General features: G+C 45.4%; 1 protein-coding gene across 1 annotated transcript in view; it reads right to left on the bottom strand.

Annotated features, from left to right (window-relative positions):
* The window catches only part of PIAS1 (protein inhibitor of activated STAT 1), a 174,308-nt gene extending 169,208 nt beyond the window's left edge, over positions 1–5,100 (bottom strand). Inside the window, exons 1-2 of the mRNA XM_045285723.1 lie at positions 5,017–5,100; positions 2,832–2,962 (exon numbers count right to left, since the gene is read on the bottom strand). The gene's annotated coding sequence lies outside the window, so the exon portion shown is untranslated. The remainder of the gene's footprint in view (positions 1–2,831; positions 2,963–5,016) is intronic.
* Between the last annotated feature and the right edge of the window lie 11,764 nt (positions 5,101–16,864).

Genomic DNA, 16,864 nt, shown 5'->3' with positions numbered 1-16,864 from the left:
TCACTTCCAAGTATGTTTTATTATCACTTACCTCCCTGAACGTTGGTACTCCAATATAGGATATTTATAATAGTTACCAACTGACCTACAAGTATCTTCTTGAATGGCCTGCTCATTCTCTTTTTCTTTTTAAAAAGTTTTATTGGCACTTTATCCACATGTCATATAATTCAATCATATCAAGAAGTATACAGTTATCACCACATTCAATTCTAGAACATTTTCTTCTTCCTTATGCTCATTGTTATTCATGTTATTCTAATTGTGGCAACAAATATACACAACAAAATATTCTCCATTTCACAATGTACACATGTATCATTCGGTGCCTGGCTTGCTAATTCTCTGGCTTGCTTCATTATCCTTTCTGTGAAGAATGCCCTCAAGAGACATTTGCTTATGGGATCCAAGCGCCAACCAAGCCAGAAGCAAACTCACTGCCACTGAGTCCATGCCCACTCATAGAACAGCCCCCGTGAGTTTCCAAGACTGTAATTCTCTGCAGGAATAAAATCCCATCTTTCTCCTGCAGAGTAGCCCATGGTTTCAAACTGCTGACCCTATAGTTAGCAGCCCAACACATAACCACTCTGCCACCGGGGCTCCTACAAACAGACAACTCCAAAGATGAGGGCAGAACTGTGGGGGCCGGTGAGGCTACATTCCTGGAGGAGGAACAACGTAGAAAAGTTGGTGAGGACGGTTGCCCAACCTGAAGAAAGCCTTGATACAGGTGGTAACTGCGAGAGTATGCTTTGCTGTACATATTCTCAGTAACAACAATAACAAATGAAATACATTATTATTTTTTAAAAGATGCATTTGCTGAGTAAACGGTCAACATCCATACCTTCCCTTGTCCAGGGCCAGGAATAGAAGGAACTGTGTACATTCTTACTGTTCTACTGATACACCAGCAACTAACCACCACCACCACCACCACAGTTCAAAGCTGCTGAGTGTTCTCTGTTTCATAAATCAAGAGCATGGACAAGCTTTTTCCTCTGCAAAAACCAAGGACCAGTCCATGAGAGACTGCGTGCCCCGAGCTGGGAGATGGTGAAGAGAATCTAGGTCAGTGGTTCTCAACCTGTGGGTTACAACCCCTTTGGGGGTCAAATGACCCTTTCACAGGAGTTGCCAGATTCAGAACAGTAGCAAGATGACAGTGATGAAGTAGCAACGAAAATAATGTTATGGTTGGGGGTCACCGCCACATGAGGAACTGTATGAAAGGGTCGTGGCATTAGGAAGGTTGAGAACCACTGATTTAGATTGTGGACAGCCCATCCTTCCATTGCTTACCATTGATACGTGTCTTAGTTGTCTAGTGCACTGTGATAGATACCACGAAGGCAGGATTCGAACAGAAAGACATGCATGCTCTCAACTGCGGTGGCTGGCCGTCCAGATTTAGCACTCCAGCTTTAGGGAAAAGCTTGCTTTATTGTTGGTTCTGGGGGAAGAGTCTTGGCTCCTTTCCACATTGGTGACCCACTGTTCCTTGGAGGTAAAGGTAGTTCTGGGTGCAGGGACCTGGATCTAGAGGACACACTCCATTCCCAGCTCTCCTTCCTTGGCGGTACCCTCTGATCCCTGCTCATTGTTTAATCCGTTTTATACCTCAAAAGAGATGAAGTCAAGACACAACCTTATCTTGTAGATTGTACCCTGTCTCATTAGCATTCTAGAGGTTACGATAATGACATCAGATAACAAAATGAAGGGTAATTACGTAACAGTGAGAAGGATGTCGTAGCCAAGTTGACACATTTTAGGGGAACACAAATCAATCCATGATGCAGTCTAATACTGAAAACTAATAAGCAGCACACCAATCCCTAAATGGCTTCTGCTCTGCCCCGCCTATATTTACTCTGCCCCCCTTCTGTACCTCACACTGGTCAATGAGAAGTTCATGAACTAAGAAAGTCAACCAAGCCCTAAACCAACAACTGCTCTAAATATTGACAAGACCGGCTGGCCACAGACATTTCACAATGAATGATGGGGGAAATCCGGACCTATTTGCAGCAAACTGCACTAAATTCAAATGTATCCCACCCTACCATGACAAGCAGCTGAGCCATTAAAATTAGAAATTGCCACTTAGACTAATGTGTTTGATTTTTTTTTGGCCTGATACCTTCTGGAGCTGTTCATCTCTCGGCCAGCAGTGCCACTGATAGGTGATATCTTGGTTTTGTCCTGGGCTGGACTATGAGCAATGAGGCCCATTCTAAAGCTTTGCATGGCTGGTCTCAGGACACAGCTGTCACATTATTTTAATTATTTTTTAAAATAATACCCTGTGCACGCTGGGCCAAGTGATGTGATGCGTTTCCTTCAGGATGAAACGGACATAGAGATGTAGACTTTCCGTCTAGTTTCCAAAGGAACTTTGGCTGACGGCTTCAGGGCTACACCTCTGAGGAAAGCTTCCTGAGAAAGCTGAGGTCGAGACTAGGAGACTCCAGTTTCAGTGTGGCTGAACCCTATAGAGTTTATACGTGCAGACTCAGAATCGAGGTGTGGGATTCCTGCCCCAGGGTCGAGGAGCAGAGCCAGCCCGTCTGCTGTTTGCTGTAAGGCAAGATGCACGGAGAGCGTAAAACTTGAGAGAAAAAGTTCTGACAGCACCCCGGTTCCTTTCTGAGGCTTGATGACCTTTTCTGGGTTCCACAGAACACCTCTTTTTCTCCCAGTGAAAACCCTACTTTTTTTTTATTAAGTCAGCAAGAATCATTTTATATTACCGCAGTGAATGAATATATGGGTCACTAATGGGGTACACATAAATTGCCACAGGAATTTGAGAAAAGAGAACTTACCAACACAGTTGGTTAGTGCCAAAGCCAAGTTAGAGTAGAGGCCTCTAGGTTTGCAATTTGATGATTTTCCCATTTGCGTGCTATCGTAGCTTTTTAGAGCTTCGAGTTTGTCCACAGAAGAAAGGCTGGTGCTATAACATTTTCAAGAAAAACTGGAATTAATAGACATCAGTGGTGTGCTGGTCAATGGTTAACAACTGACTTGGGAGGCTGTACACCCCTCTGTAGCATTAGACGCAAGGGTGATAAGACTTCGCAACAAAACAACAAAAAACAATGACAAAGAAAAGAAAAACCTGAAAATAGTTCAAGGTCTGTTTGTTGACCTTTAGAAGTGTTTTCTGGTCAAGTCTGATGGAGTGCCACGCCCTGGCCCCCGAAGTCTATTTTTGGTACTCCCTCGGGACTTCCTTGCTCAAAGAGTTACAGTCTTGGGGATCCCACCAGTCTCTATCAGACCAGTAAACCTGGCCTTTTAAAAATGAGTTTTTATTTTGCTTTACATTTTTCTTCCATTCTCTCCGGGACCATCTGTGGTCCCTGTTAGAGCAGTTGGTAGAAGCACCCCCGCACATTTAGGTCTTCTGGGCGTTGGGAACTGGATGTTGTGTTTTGTGTTGTCTATTAGATTGTGCTGATTCTCCCTCATTATAGGTTGCCTTTCTCTTCACCCAACGATTTAAATGTTTTAACAGTTTAATTGAAATATAATTCACATGTCATACAATAGTTTAAAGATACTAAAAAAGAGTTATGCAATCATCACCACAATCAATTTTATCACCCAAGTGATTTAGTTAGTGATTTTTCCTCTCCTTTCTTTCTAACCCTGGGAACCATCAAAGAACGCGTCTTCTGAGGGTTAAACTTCTCTGGATTCTTTGTAGACGTGGTCTCCTACAATCTTGGTCCTTTGATGCTGGACTTACTTCATGCAGCATCAGTTCCTGCAGGTTCAGTCTAGCCATGCCACGTTTCCCAGATTTGGTGCTAATGGCGTTAGCAATGCACAGTATTTCACGGTGTGCACGGGCCCTCGTGTCTTTCCACTTGTTCATTGATGTCCGCTTAGGTTGTGTCCATCTTTTTGCTGCTGTGGACAACACACGATGGACAGGAGTGGGCATAGCTCTCTGAGCCCATCCCCTCTTTCTTCAGGACATAACCTAGCAGTGAGATTGCTGGATCACTACCTGTTCTTCCTGCCACATCACCGCTTTGGGTGGCTGCTACTTTGAACTCAGAACCTCCATGGTCCTTGTGGCAGTGGTGCCAGTTCTTACTCACCTTTATTCCTGAGCAAGTGATGCCCCACCCCGCTGCTCCTGTTCTCAGCCATCTCCTCTGGGATGTCAGGTCAGTAGCTGCGTCCCGCACATACCAATTGGAACTCATTAATTTCTGCCTGAACTTGCTCTTCCCCCTACTCTCTACCTATTGTGTACCCTAACCACAAAGAACGATTTGTTTCCTATCTCATTTAATACCCACCACTTCACTCTGTTTACTAAGTGTGAAATCTCCGTGCCATGGTTCTTAACCATGGCGATGTTTTGAGAAAATACCCCCACCAGGAGCAGCAGTTCAGATGCAATTGGTCTGAGGTCTGAGTTGAGTGTTGGGCTTTTAAGATTCCCAGGTGACTCGAATGTACAGCCCAAAGTTGTATACCGCAGCCTTGGTTCCCTTCCCTGCTCCCTCTAGCTTTCATTATATTTAATTAGCTGCCAAGACCAATGATTCTGCCACCCAAATGCCTCCCAAATCTCCATTTCTATTCTCCTTTCTGTCTGAGGTCCCCTTGGCTAGTCTCCCCACAGCCGCTCCCTCCCTCACTAGTACGCCTTTCTCTCCATTGCCAGAGTGGTCTTTCCAAAACACAGGCCTGATCATGTCTTTCACTCCCTGAAACGTCATTGTTGCGGTAAACATTAGCTCCACAATATCCAGATGCAAGAAACAGCACATCTCACCTTTCTACATAAAACTAAATTGGTTTTGACCTCCCTTTCACTAGGAGAATGGTTTATTATTGAGGATTTTCCTTCTTAGAACTTACAGGTATCCTAGGGCAGTTTAAAAAGCCAGAACATTTGAGGCAAGACCTTCTGAGCTTCAGTCCGCCCTGGTCACTGCCGAGATACTCTGTCCAATTGGCAAGGCAGCTCCGCTCCCTCTGACTCACCTGGACACAGGGCTCTTTGACCTAGACTTCCACAATGTCATGATGTCTGGGTTCAGCTTCTCGGGACCCACCACACAGCCAGTCTCAATCTGGAGTATCCTGTGTCCAGAAGCACTTTGACCAGGGGTTCCCAAGTCCTCTCGGGGTGTGGGGGTGGGAGAAGACAGTCCCCCCCCTTTTCTTGGGGAAACTGACTCTGTCTCTTCAAACCTGGGAGCTTCCCATCTTCCAGAGGAACTTATTTCATATTTAAACATGAGGCTGTGGTGGCCACCTCACCTGGAAGGTGGCAACAATTCTCTGGGGCATGAACTGCTGGTCCACTTAGCTATGACTCTCCCTTTTCCAAGATTTTGTTGAGGGCCAATCCACTCTTATCAACACATTCCTCCATCGCTTACCTGGTGGAGTTGCAAAAGGAAGAAAGGAGTAGAGCTGTCAATGATTAAACAACCTAGCTGCTGGTTGATCGAGCACGTTCAGGATCCAACATCAACCAGAGAAGAGTGCCTGGGGGCTGGGGCTTTTCTTCTTTATCACCTGGCCCCTAGACAGACGTCACGGGACGTCATGAGCTACTTGAGGTTCTCCAGCCTTGCAACCTCTTGTCCTTTACAACTTTGTTCACGTAGATCCCTCTGCCTGTGATATTGCCGGCCCCCAACCCTCCCACCCCACCTTTCCCTCTCTCTACCTGGTGAACCCTTGGTCTTCCTTTAACATCCACTTAACTGTCACCTTCTCTAAAAACCTTTCCAAATCAACTCCCGAAAGAGTTAATTCACACCTCTCATCTAGGCCTTACCAGGCGAACTTGGGACACGTTATCAGGAGAGGCCAGTCCCTGGAGAAGGACATCATGCTTAGTAAAGTGGAGGGGCAGCCAAACAGAGGAAGGCCCTGGACAAGATGGACTGACACAGCGGCTGCCACATGGGTTCAAACATATGAACAGCTGTGCAGCTGTGCGGATGGCCCAGGACTGGGCAGTGCTTCGTCCTGATGTACACAGGGTCGCTAGAGTTGGGACCAATGGAGGCACCTAACAATAACAATAACGACAGCAGCATGTTAATTATCACTAATTTCATACGTTTGTTTCATCCCCACACACATCCATCCCTACCTTACCGGTCAATTCCTTACCGGTAGGATTGTGGTTTCTAAGAACATCTTTGTCTCTTCAACATGCCTAAAGAAGACTTTTGACTTTTCACATTTTTTAGGCGGATTCCTAGAATTTTAGAGCTGAAGGGACCTCGACGGGCAGGAGGGGACAGTCTGCTTCAGTACTGAGCCAAGCCTCGGAAACCCGGGCCGCCTGCTCCTCGGTCCTACAGGGTTACTGCTGGACAACAGTGCATTTTATTTTGAATTTAAAGAGCTCTTGAAGGCCACCGAATCCAGGGGTTGCCTAACTGTGTTTTAGTTCTGCAATTCCTTTATGGTTAAGCAAAATTGTACATGGAAATCCAGTATTTTAACAGGTGAGAACAGGGAAACTCTCGTTAAAGCAGAGGAAGCAAGATGCTGAGAGAGGCCCGTGGCTCCCCCACCATCAATCCAACTGTAAAAGCCCACAGGTTGTTTTGCAGGTGAAGTAATCAAGGCCTGGGAACATAGACCCCTCACATAAATCTACCCCATCTCACCCCTTCAGAAAGCTGTCGCTTTATCGTTTCCAGTTATATGCCAGGGACCATCACAGATGCACAAAAAGAATCAACATTCCATTCTTTCAAGACTCCGAGAGCAATGGTTTCCTCTGCCTTGTACTGTAGAGCCTATGAACCGATTCTTCAAGGGAGGGGCTTACAGGCAAGTGTTTACTCTGTCGGGATTGTCGAAACATGCATAGCAATTATCAGGATTTTTTTTTAATTGCTTAACACCACCACCCCCCCAATAATACTGTGTGGGTGTGTGTGAACTTAAATGGCTTGAGCCAGTGCCACATGGCTCTGCCGGTGACCTCAGTGAGCAATTCCATGGTCAAGATTGACAGAAGGGGTCTCTTCTCTCTTATTACAAGGTCCAGTTTAATAAAAAAAAAGGAAGAAATGCCGAGAAGCCAACTACAAGGCGTCCTTCCCTTAAAAGGGTACAGGGCCTTGGGATGCCAGGCCCTTTCAGGGTCGGGCCTGGGGCTTCTAGTACCTGCTTCCTTGCTGAGATACATGGGGGTGGTGGGTAGGGTGTAGTCTGGTCTACTCCCCAAAGGGTCTCGTCATTAAGTGGAAATCAGCTTTATGCAAACATAGAGCATGACCACATCACCTCATACCCCAGCTTATGCTATGGAGCCTGCTAGGCCCCTACTGATACCTCCTCCCCATCCTCTCAGGATAGCAGCTCCCACCTCCGGAAGCTAGGGTGGCCAAACGCAGCCATGCTCCCCATTCCCAGAGCCCTTCCCCCACTCTCTTGAGCTCACGATACTTTCAGGATCGGGGGCCTTGGATCAGCCCCTCAATGACCCCAAAATGTCCTTGGTGATTGCTGCAGTGAGGTGCAAGTTCCCCTCTGGTCTCCGTGCCTGCCCCTGGCCAGAACATTTCCTGCCTTAGCTGAGCAGCCCCTTCTTGCCTCCCCATGTATGTGCCCATGAGAATCTACAATCACAAACTTCCTCCTAGACCCCGAAGGCAGTTTCAGCCTCTGCCCTTGACCTTAAACTGCAGCTGCCACTTGGTCATTCACCTGCTGACCCCACCTCTGCCCAGGTAGCCTTCCCCGTCCTCAGTTATGCCCACCCAGGAGGGGGCCTAAGTGTAAGAGGCTGCACAGGTGTCTGCCATCTGACATGGCAGTCTATGGATCAGGGTACCTGAGTACCCCATCTCAGCACTCCTAATCACAGCTCATCCTGTCCCTGCTGCCCCTGGGGGCTGGGAGCTGGGACCAGACCTGGGGGTCCGACTTCCTCTTCTACCTTGAGGGCAGCCCACTTTTAAGACATGAGCTGCTGCTCACCAGCCTCCGTGCGCTGTGGTACACAGGAGCCCTTGGGCACAGTGCCACCCAGCAGGCCTCGGTGCAGTTCTCTGTGAGCTCTGCCAGGGTCTCCGCAGACCACGCCTGCTCTCCCCTCCGAGGTGGTGAAATACTACACAATATGAGCTGCTTTTCTATGGGCATGGGGTCCCCTGGCCAGGGGACCTGTAGGGATCTTGCCTTTCCTTAGTCCCAGACTTATATCCTTATTATGCAAAATAGTCGAACCGTAGGTGTACTACTGCTGTTGTAACTGGGACATGCAGGATGATGAGGCAGTCGATAGGTTAGTAAATGGACACCTTGGGTCCTGGGTTCTTTTAAAGTATGAGGGGGGCCATTGGAAATTCTCAGGATCGGCTCCCAGTTGCCTAGAGAAGTTTTGTGCCGCTTGTGAATTAGGAGGGAACAGTACGTTCTATCCCATGGCTGAGTCATGACCAGTCCTATCATATGACACCTGACTCACATGGCGTCTTGTCTTCTTTCCTGCTGTCACCGCCAAGTCCCCATCTCCTTCGTGGAGACTACAGTTGCCTCTAACACATCTCTCTGTCTGTATTTCAGCCCCTGCAAGCCTCCTTTGTTTGAGACAAACCAAACCCATTCATGGTGAGTCAATCCTAAGTGATGGTCACTTAGTGCATAGCCTGGGGGAAGTCACTTCATGTATTTAACCTTCAGTCCCCAGCCTCCACCCCCACTGCCATCTGCCAAGGAGGCAATCCCAACTCAGAGTGACCCTGTGGGCAGAGTAGAACTAACTGCCTTTTTGGATTTCTGCGAATTGAACCGCTGACCGCGGGCATTCAATCTGCTGCATTCGATTGTTTGGTTGAAGATGTGAAGAAACTCCAGCCTCCCACCGATAGACAAGACAAAAAGCAAACCCAAACCAAACTCACTCATTGATCAAGCGTGACCTGTAGCAATCCTACAGGACAAAGCAGAACTGCTTCTGTGGGTTTCCAAGGTTGTGAATCTTTATGGAAACAACAGCCTCGTTTTTTTCTCACACAGAGCAGCTGGTGGGTTTGAACTACTGACCTTGCAGTACAATTCATAATCCACTAAACCACCAGGAGGAGTATTTGATGGCCTTTTCAGAGAACAGTGGCTATTCCCCTGTGATATGACTTCAAATCTCATCAAGCAACAAGGTCCGTTGCAATGTGAATCGAAACCAGAACCAAGCACTTTCATAGGCAGGAACATTAAAATCCATGCATCTTTCTTACGCTTTGAATGCGTCATTTACGTCCCATGGATGACTTCCATTGGCCATATTAGTTCATTGGAAAATATTAGTTCACCGAGTCTTATAGATTTTTCAAATGTCAACATATTTCTTTGCATAATATTTTTAAAATCAACATTTGTCAGCACCACCACCAATCTCACATGAAAAGTCCCTAAGCACTGCAAAGATGGTCACAGAGGGTTCCCTTCCAAAACCCTAAATTTCCCTTGAAAGCTCAGATTTTATCACTGGCCACAAATACTATTAGATGTTTTCCTCGAAGTGACTGGCCCCCTTTGTTTATACTCAAGAGAATGTGTGCCAAATAGCCACACTTCCTCTGTCAGTCTTGCCTTCTTTCAGTGGTCCAGGGAAAAAGCAAGGGTCCTGATTGTAATGCAAACAATTGAGTCAGTGCTTCTCTTGGAGTCAGTCATTCTTTTTCGGGGTCTAGGGGAAGGGCTTTGGCTCTCCTTTCCGTTTCACCACACAGAATAGTGTTAACCAGGCGTGCACTCAAGATTAATGAGAGTCACACTCGTGATGGCTTCAGCAAGGATATTCCTGGTGAATCGAGCGTTTTCTCTGGCTTTTCTTTTGCTTCTTTAATACTGAGATTGTGTGTGATGATGAAGAAAACATCTTCTAATATAGCCTGAAGCCACTGCCGGGATTCATCCAGCCTAAGGCATCAGCAATGGTACCAATCGTCGCTTTTGCACCACCAATCTGGGAGGAAAAGGTAAAAATGCTTGGTATTATTATTAACATCGCTTTTCTTGTTTTACCTTCACAGATCTCCTGGGATGGGCTTGGGCAACCCCTGGGGTCTACAAACCACACTTTTGGTAGCAGCTGGACTTGAGGAAGGACATTGAGAAACAAGAAGATGGACCCTAACTCAAAGGGTGATGGCCTAGAGGAGTAACTTGCAGAGCATGAAGACAGAGGGCATGAAGACCCCTAGGGCTGATAAAGTTTACACTTAAAGTTTGTTTATCATTAAGGAATGGTTTCCCAGTATATTGGACACTGGAGCCAATCATTCTTTTACACATAAACTTTAATTTTAGAAGAGTTTCCGGTTTACAGAGAAATTCATTCCTCCTGAGTTCCCACATTCTCTCCCACTCGCACCCAGCTTCCTTTCTTATGTCACCTTAGTGTGGTATGCTTGGCACAGCTAATGGATCGATGCTGATAGGCTGTTACCATGAATGCCCACAGTGTATGAATTCTCCCTGAGCATTTACCTACCATCCTCTCTCTATTCCAGGACCACATACAAGAGACATCATATTTCATCTAGTTGTCATGTCTCCTTGGGTTTCTCTCAGCTGTGACGCTTCCAATTAAAAAAAAAAACATTCCCCTCCTTCAGCGGACAAGATTATTCTCAAGGATAATAATAATTAATGGGATCATCAACCATTTGGGATTCACAGGGCAGCAGTTCCCCAAGGACAGGGTTCAGAAGGGTTGGGAAAGAAGGAGAAATGAATGGAAACAGGGAACACTGGGGGTGGGGAGATTGCAATCTGTGATGTGAAACAAATTGTAGATGCATTGTGGAAGGGAAAACTGATCTGCCCTATAAACTTTCACCCAACTCACAATAAAACATTTTTTAAAAGAACCAATTAATTAAAGCTAGCGGACGTAGCTGGGATTGAAGCAACTCCAGAATCAGAAGCGCTCTGGATTAACTTTCATGAAGAATACACAAGGTATATTGAGGACTATGTAATAAGGACAAAGGGAACTCTGGTGGCATCCTGGGTAATGCATTGGGCAGCTAACCACGTGGTCAGCGGTTTGAATCCACCAGCTTCTATGGGAGAGATGATGCTTTCTAACCTTGTGAAATGTTACAAAAACACAGGGGCAGTGCACTTTGTCCTATAGGGCTGTTATGAGTTGGAATTTACTCCGTAGCAGGGAGTTTGAGTAACAGTACCAGAAACCCTGGTGGCCCAATGGTTATGTGGTTGACTGTTAACTGAAAGGTTAGTAGTTCAAATCTCCCAGTGGCTCCTTGCAAGAAAGACATGACAATCTGCTTCTTTAAAGATTAAAGCGCTTCCACCCATCCACCGTCAAAATAAGAAAGCAGTGGACATTAAGAAAAAAATGTTTTGCTGTAGATAATATTTTTATACCACCGTCTGTCGATGTCTTCTACTGCTACTGTGATTCTGGAAGCTAGATCACTGGTCTTTCAAATACCAGACGGGTCATCCAGACCAAACAGATTACGAAGAAAAGTTTGGCAATATGCTTTTAAAAATTAGCAAATAAAAACTCTATGGACCGCCCCCCACCCCCCAAAAGAAGTTTTATAGTTTTGCAAACCCAGTGGGTGGGACAGTTCTTTTGTGTCCTATAGGATCACTATGCCTATAGTGAAGTTTCAAGTATCTGTCATTGAAATTCAACAAACAGTTGCAAAAATGGTTTCGAATTTAGTCCAGCTGAGGTTTTTGTTTTGTCTTGTTTTTAAGAGAAGAGTATTTTATCGTTGACATTGCTTAAGGTCTGAGTATTGCTTATAGCTTCTCTGGAGATAATTCACTCCTTTAGTGCCTGTACCACTGCTTTTAAGAGAACTTACCTCTTCTTACCTTTGCTGTTTTCTAATTTTGGATTGAGATCCAGACAGACACCATGAGCTCTCCTTGCAGCATGCATTCATTTGGCTTCCCTTCTCTTCCTTGGGCTGCATAAGTCCAAATGGAGAGCCAAGGGGTGCAGTAGGCTAGAGAGGAAAGGAAAAGATACATTAGGAACACTGGTCATCCGCTTCCTAGAAGGAAAGGAGAAAGTCTAAATTCTTTATCCCGCTTCAAGGCTGTCCAGGGTGGACTGCTTCTGGTCTTTGGGGCTCTGTCTGTCTCCCGTCCAAACGCTTCCCTATCTTGTTCTCCAATCACTCAGATTACGGACTCCCCGTGTCTCTGCCTAGACTATCTTTTCCTGTCTCCCCTGCCTATTAAAAGCTTCCTCTTCTTTCAAGGCCCAGGTCAGATGTTGCCTCCTCAGAGCCTTAAGCCCTCATAGCACTTGGTTGGTGCCCAGCCCTTAGCACCCTCATTGGCAGTCAGTTATCCTGACTTCTAGGATCTTCTTGAGACCCCAAACCATAAGGGCATATCATTGTGTCATCCACCAGAAAATTTATTACTGTGTGCCTGCCTTGTGTATGGAGCAATACAGGATCATATTACACAACCCCTCTCTGTTTAGCAGAGATTAAAGATAGGTTTTACTGGTATATGAGGATAAAGTGGGGACTCACAGAGTCAGGAAAATCTGGGTGAGGATCTTGCCTCCTGTGTTTATCAGCTGCTCTATTTAACCATTCAATTCCATTAAAAAATGTTTTATTGGGGGCTCTTACAACTCTTTTTTCCCCCTTCTTTTTTTAAAAATCATTTTACTGGGGGCTCTTACAGCTCTTATCAAAATCCATCCATCCATCCATTGGGTCAAGCACTTTTGTACATATGTTGCCATCATCATTTTCAAAATATTTTCTTTCTACTTGACCCCTTGCTATCAGCTCCTCTTTTTTCCCCCATCCTACCCCCCCCCACACTCTTACAGCTCTTATAAAGAGCCATACATCAATTGTATTAAGCACACATGTAGTGTACATATGTTGCCATCTTTATTTTCAAAACATTTTTTTTGTACTTGAGCCCTTGGCATCAGCTCCTCCTTTTTTCCCTCCCACCCTCATGACCCCTTGATAAATTATATATTATTATTATTTCCATATCTTACACTATCCATTGTCTCCCTTCACCCACATTTCTGTTATTCATCCTCCTGGGTGGGTTGTTAGATGTTGATCATTGTGATTGGTTTCTCTTTTCTCCCCATTTTACCCCACCTGCCCCCTACCCTCAGGGTGCATCTACTCTCATTACTGTTCCTGAGGGGTTTATCTGCCTGGATTTCATGTGTCAAGAGCTCTTATCAGTACCAATGTACATACCCCAGTCTAGCCGGATATGTAAGATAAAACTGGGGTCATGCAAAGGCCTTATCACGAAAATCTACAATACTCTGCTAGCTTCCATGAAGAAAAAAATTAATTACTCACTGAGGAGGTGGGCAAAGGACCTGAACAGAAGTTTCACAGGGGCAGAAATCCGAATGGCAAATAAACATATGAGAAAATGTTCTCGATCTTTAGCTATAAGAGAAATGCAAATTAAAACAACAATGAGGTACCACCTAACACCCTCAAAGGTAGCCCAATTCAAAAAATCAGAAAGCAACAAGTGTTGGAGGGGCTGTGGGGAGACAGGAAATCTCATCCACTGCTGGTAGACTTGTAAGTATGTACGACCACTATGGAAATCGATCTGGCGATATCTAAAACAGATGGAAATCAAGTTACCATACGACCCAGCCATCCCCCAACTGGGCATATACCCAGAAGAGGCAAGAAACAAACCACGGCCAGACATCTGTGCTCCAATGTCCACTGCGGCACAGTTCACAATCGCAAGGAGTTGGAAACAACCCAAATTTCCATCAACATATGAATGGATTAAAAAACTGTGCTACATACATACAATGGAGTATTACACATCGCTAAAAACAGTGATGAACACATGAAGCATATCGCTGCATGGGAAGAACTGGAGGAAATCATACTAAGCGAAGTAAGCCAAGCACAAAAGGACAAGTACAACATGAGTCCGCTGAGGTTTAAGTTTAAAAATGCAAAAGGGGCGTAGGGAAAAAGCCACTGTATACAAACATTCCTGGGGTGAGGTCTAGGTCATATGGCAGGGGCCAGACCAAATCCAGGGATACCTATGGTAGTCAACTAAAAAGGGGTGGGAGGGGGAGAGAAAGAAAGAAAAAGACATGGGTAGGGGGGGAACAGGGCACTAATCCACCCAAGGGGAGGGTATTGCTTATATCTCCACAGGGAAATAGGGACCAGACTTGAACCAGGTTCTCCAAGATGTGAATGCAACATACTGGCATGAAGCAGGGAACCAGTAGAGAGGTCTGAGGGGCTGGCCGCAATCCCAACTACATGGACAGCCCCAGAAGAATTCACTTCAGAGGACAGCACTGAAGCTGCAGCTCAGGGAGAGGGACATGCCTGATCAGAGCACACAGGAGGAAATGAAGGGGGAGGAAGAGAGAGTGGAGCACATCTTGGCCCACCAAGCCTTTATGATGATATCCCTGCTCAGAGCAGCCAATGTACAAAGAGGACCATATGGCTGGCCCCACTACAAAAGACAATGTCCCTCACTGACCCATAGCTCTACAGTGGACAAGACTAGAGACATAGTGTGGGAATTGCACCCGATCTGACCCCACCACACCGAGGCAAGACACTAAGGGTGTGCAACAGACCAGCAAGGGGAGCAGAGCAAGAAAGTCCCGAGGGAGTACTAAAAATAGACTTTGGGGCCAGAGCGTGGCACATCATCAAACTCAACTGGTAAACACTCCTGAAGGTCAACAAACAGACCTTGAACTATTTACAGGTTTTTCTTTTTTTTGTCATTGTTTTTTTGTTGTTGTTTTGTTTTCTTTTGTTGGTTTTTTGCTCTGTCTTATTTTTTGTGCATATTATTATCTCTGTAGATCTATCTAGATAAGATAGGACAGATTAACAACCTGGAGGAGAAAACAACACGATCAATGGTTCCAGGGGAACATGGGTGAGGGGCAGGCAGGGGAAAGGAAGTGAGTGTTAACAACCCCAGGGACTAGGGAACAACAAGTGATCCAAAACTGATGCTGAGGAGGGTGTAGGAGGTCTGGTAGGCTTGATCAAGGGCACTGTAACCAAGAGGAATCACTGAAACCCAAATGAAGGCTGAACATGATAGTGGGACAAGAGGAAAGTAAAAGGAAATAGAGGAAAGAACTAGGAGATAAAGGGCATTTATAGAGGTCTAAATACAGGCATGCACATATGTAAATATATATCTGATGATGGGGAAATAGATCTATGTGCATATATTTATAGGTTTAGTATTAAGGTAGCAGATGGACATTGAGCCTCTACTCAAGTACTTACTCAATGCAAGAACACTTTGTTCTATTAAACTGGCATTCCATGATGCTCACCTTCCTGACATGATCGCTGAAGACAGAGTGGGAGCATAAGTAAATGTGGCGAATAAAGCTGATGGTGCCCGGCTATCAAAAGATATAGCACTTGGGGTCTTAAAGACTTGAAGATAAGCAAGCAGCCATCTAGCTGAGAAGCAACAAAGCCCACATGGAAGAAACAAACCAGCCTGTGTAATCACAAGGTGTTGATGGGAACAGGTATCAGGCATCAAAGAACAAAATATCATATCATTGTTAATGAGGGGAGTGCAGAGTGGAGACCCAAAGCCCATCTGTAGGCAACAGGACACCCCCTTACAGAAGAGTCACAAGGAGAAGAGGAGCCAGTCAGGGTGCAGTATAGCACCAATAAAATATACAACTTTCCTCTAGTTCTTTAATGCTTCCTCCCCCCACTATCGTGGTCCCAATTCTACCTTACAAATCTGGCTAGACCAGAGCCAGAGCATGTTCACTGGTACAGATAAGAGCTGGAAACACAGGGAATCCAGGACAGATAAACCCCTCAGGACCAATAATGAGAGTAGTGATACCAGGAGGGTAAGGGTAAGGTGGGGGAGAAAGGGGACATCAATCACAATGATCTACATATAACCCCCTCCCTGGGGGATGGGCAACAGAAAAGTGGGTGAAGGGAGACATCGGACAGTGTACGACACGACAAAATAATAATAATTTATAAAATATCAAGGGTTCATGAGGGATGGAAGGTGGGGGAGGGAGGGGGAAAATGAGGAGCTGATACCAAGGGCTCAAGTAGAATGAAAATGTTTTGAAAATGGACAACAAATGGCAACAAATGGACATATGGATTGTGATAAGAGTTGTACAAGCCCCCAATAAAATGATTAAAAAAATAACCCAAACTAATGTGGGTGAAGGGAGACAGTGGACAATGTGAGATATGAAAATAATAATTTATAATTTATCAGGGGTGCATGAGGGTGGGTGGGTGAGGGAGGGAGGGATCCGATACCAAGGGTTCAAGTAGAAAGCAAATGTTTTGAGAATGATGAGGGCAACAAATGTACAAATGTGCTTGACACAGTGGATGGCTGTATGGATTGTGATAAGAGTTGTACAAACCCCCAATAAAATGATTAGAGACAACAACAAAAAACCCAAACTGGGGTCATGATAGTGGGGGGAAGGAAGCATTAAAGAACTAGAGGAATGTTGTGTATTTCATTGGTGCTATACTGCATCCTGGCTAACTTGTCCCTTCCTTGGGACGCTTCTGTGAGGGGATGTCCAACTGTCTACAGATGAGCTTTGGTTCTCCACTTTGACCCCCCACATATGCCTTGATATAATTATTTTGGATCTTTTGCTACCTGATGCTTGATCCTCTGGATACCTTGTGATCACACAGGCTGGTGTGTTGCTTCCGTGTGGCTTTGTTGCTTCCCTGTTAGGCGGCTGCTTGTTTAACTTCAAGCCTTTAAGACCCCAGTCGCTTTATCTTTTAATAGCTGGGCACCATCAGCTTTCCTCACCACA

Source organism: Echinops telfairi, unplaced genomic scaffold, assembly GCF_000313985.2.
Source record: "Echinops telfairi isolate 266 unplaced genomic scaffold, ASM31398v2 ScPeMD7_7475;HRSCAF=8513, whole genome shotgun sequence".
In the NCBI taxonomy this organism is placed as follows: Eukaryota; Metazoa; Chordata; class Mammalia; order Afrosoricida; family Tenrecidae; genus Echinops; species Echinops telfairi.
This window is presented reverse-complemented; position numbering and strand designations above follow the sequence as displayed.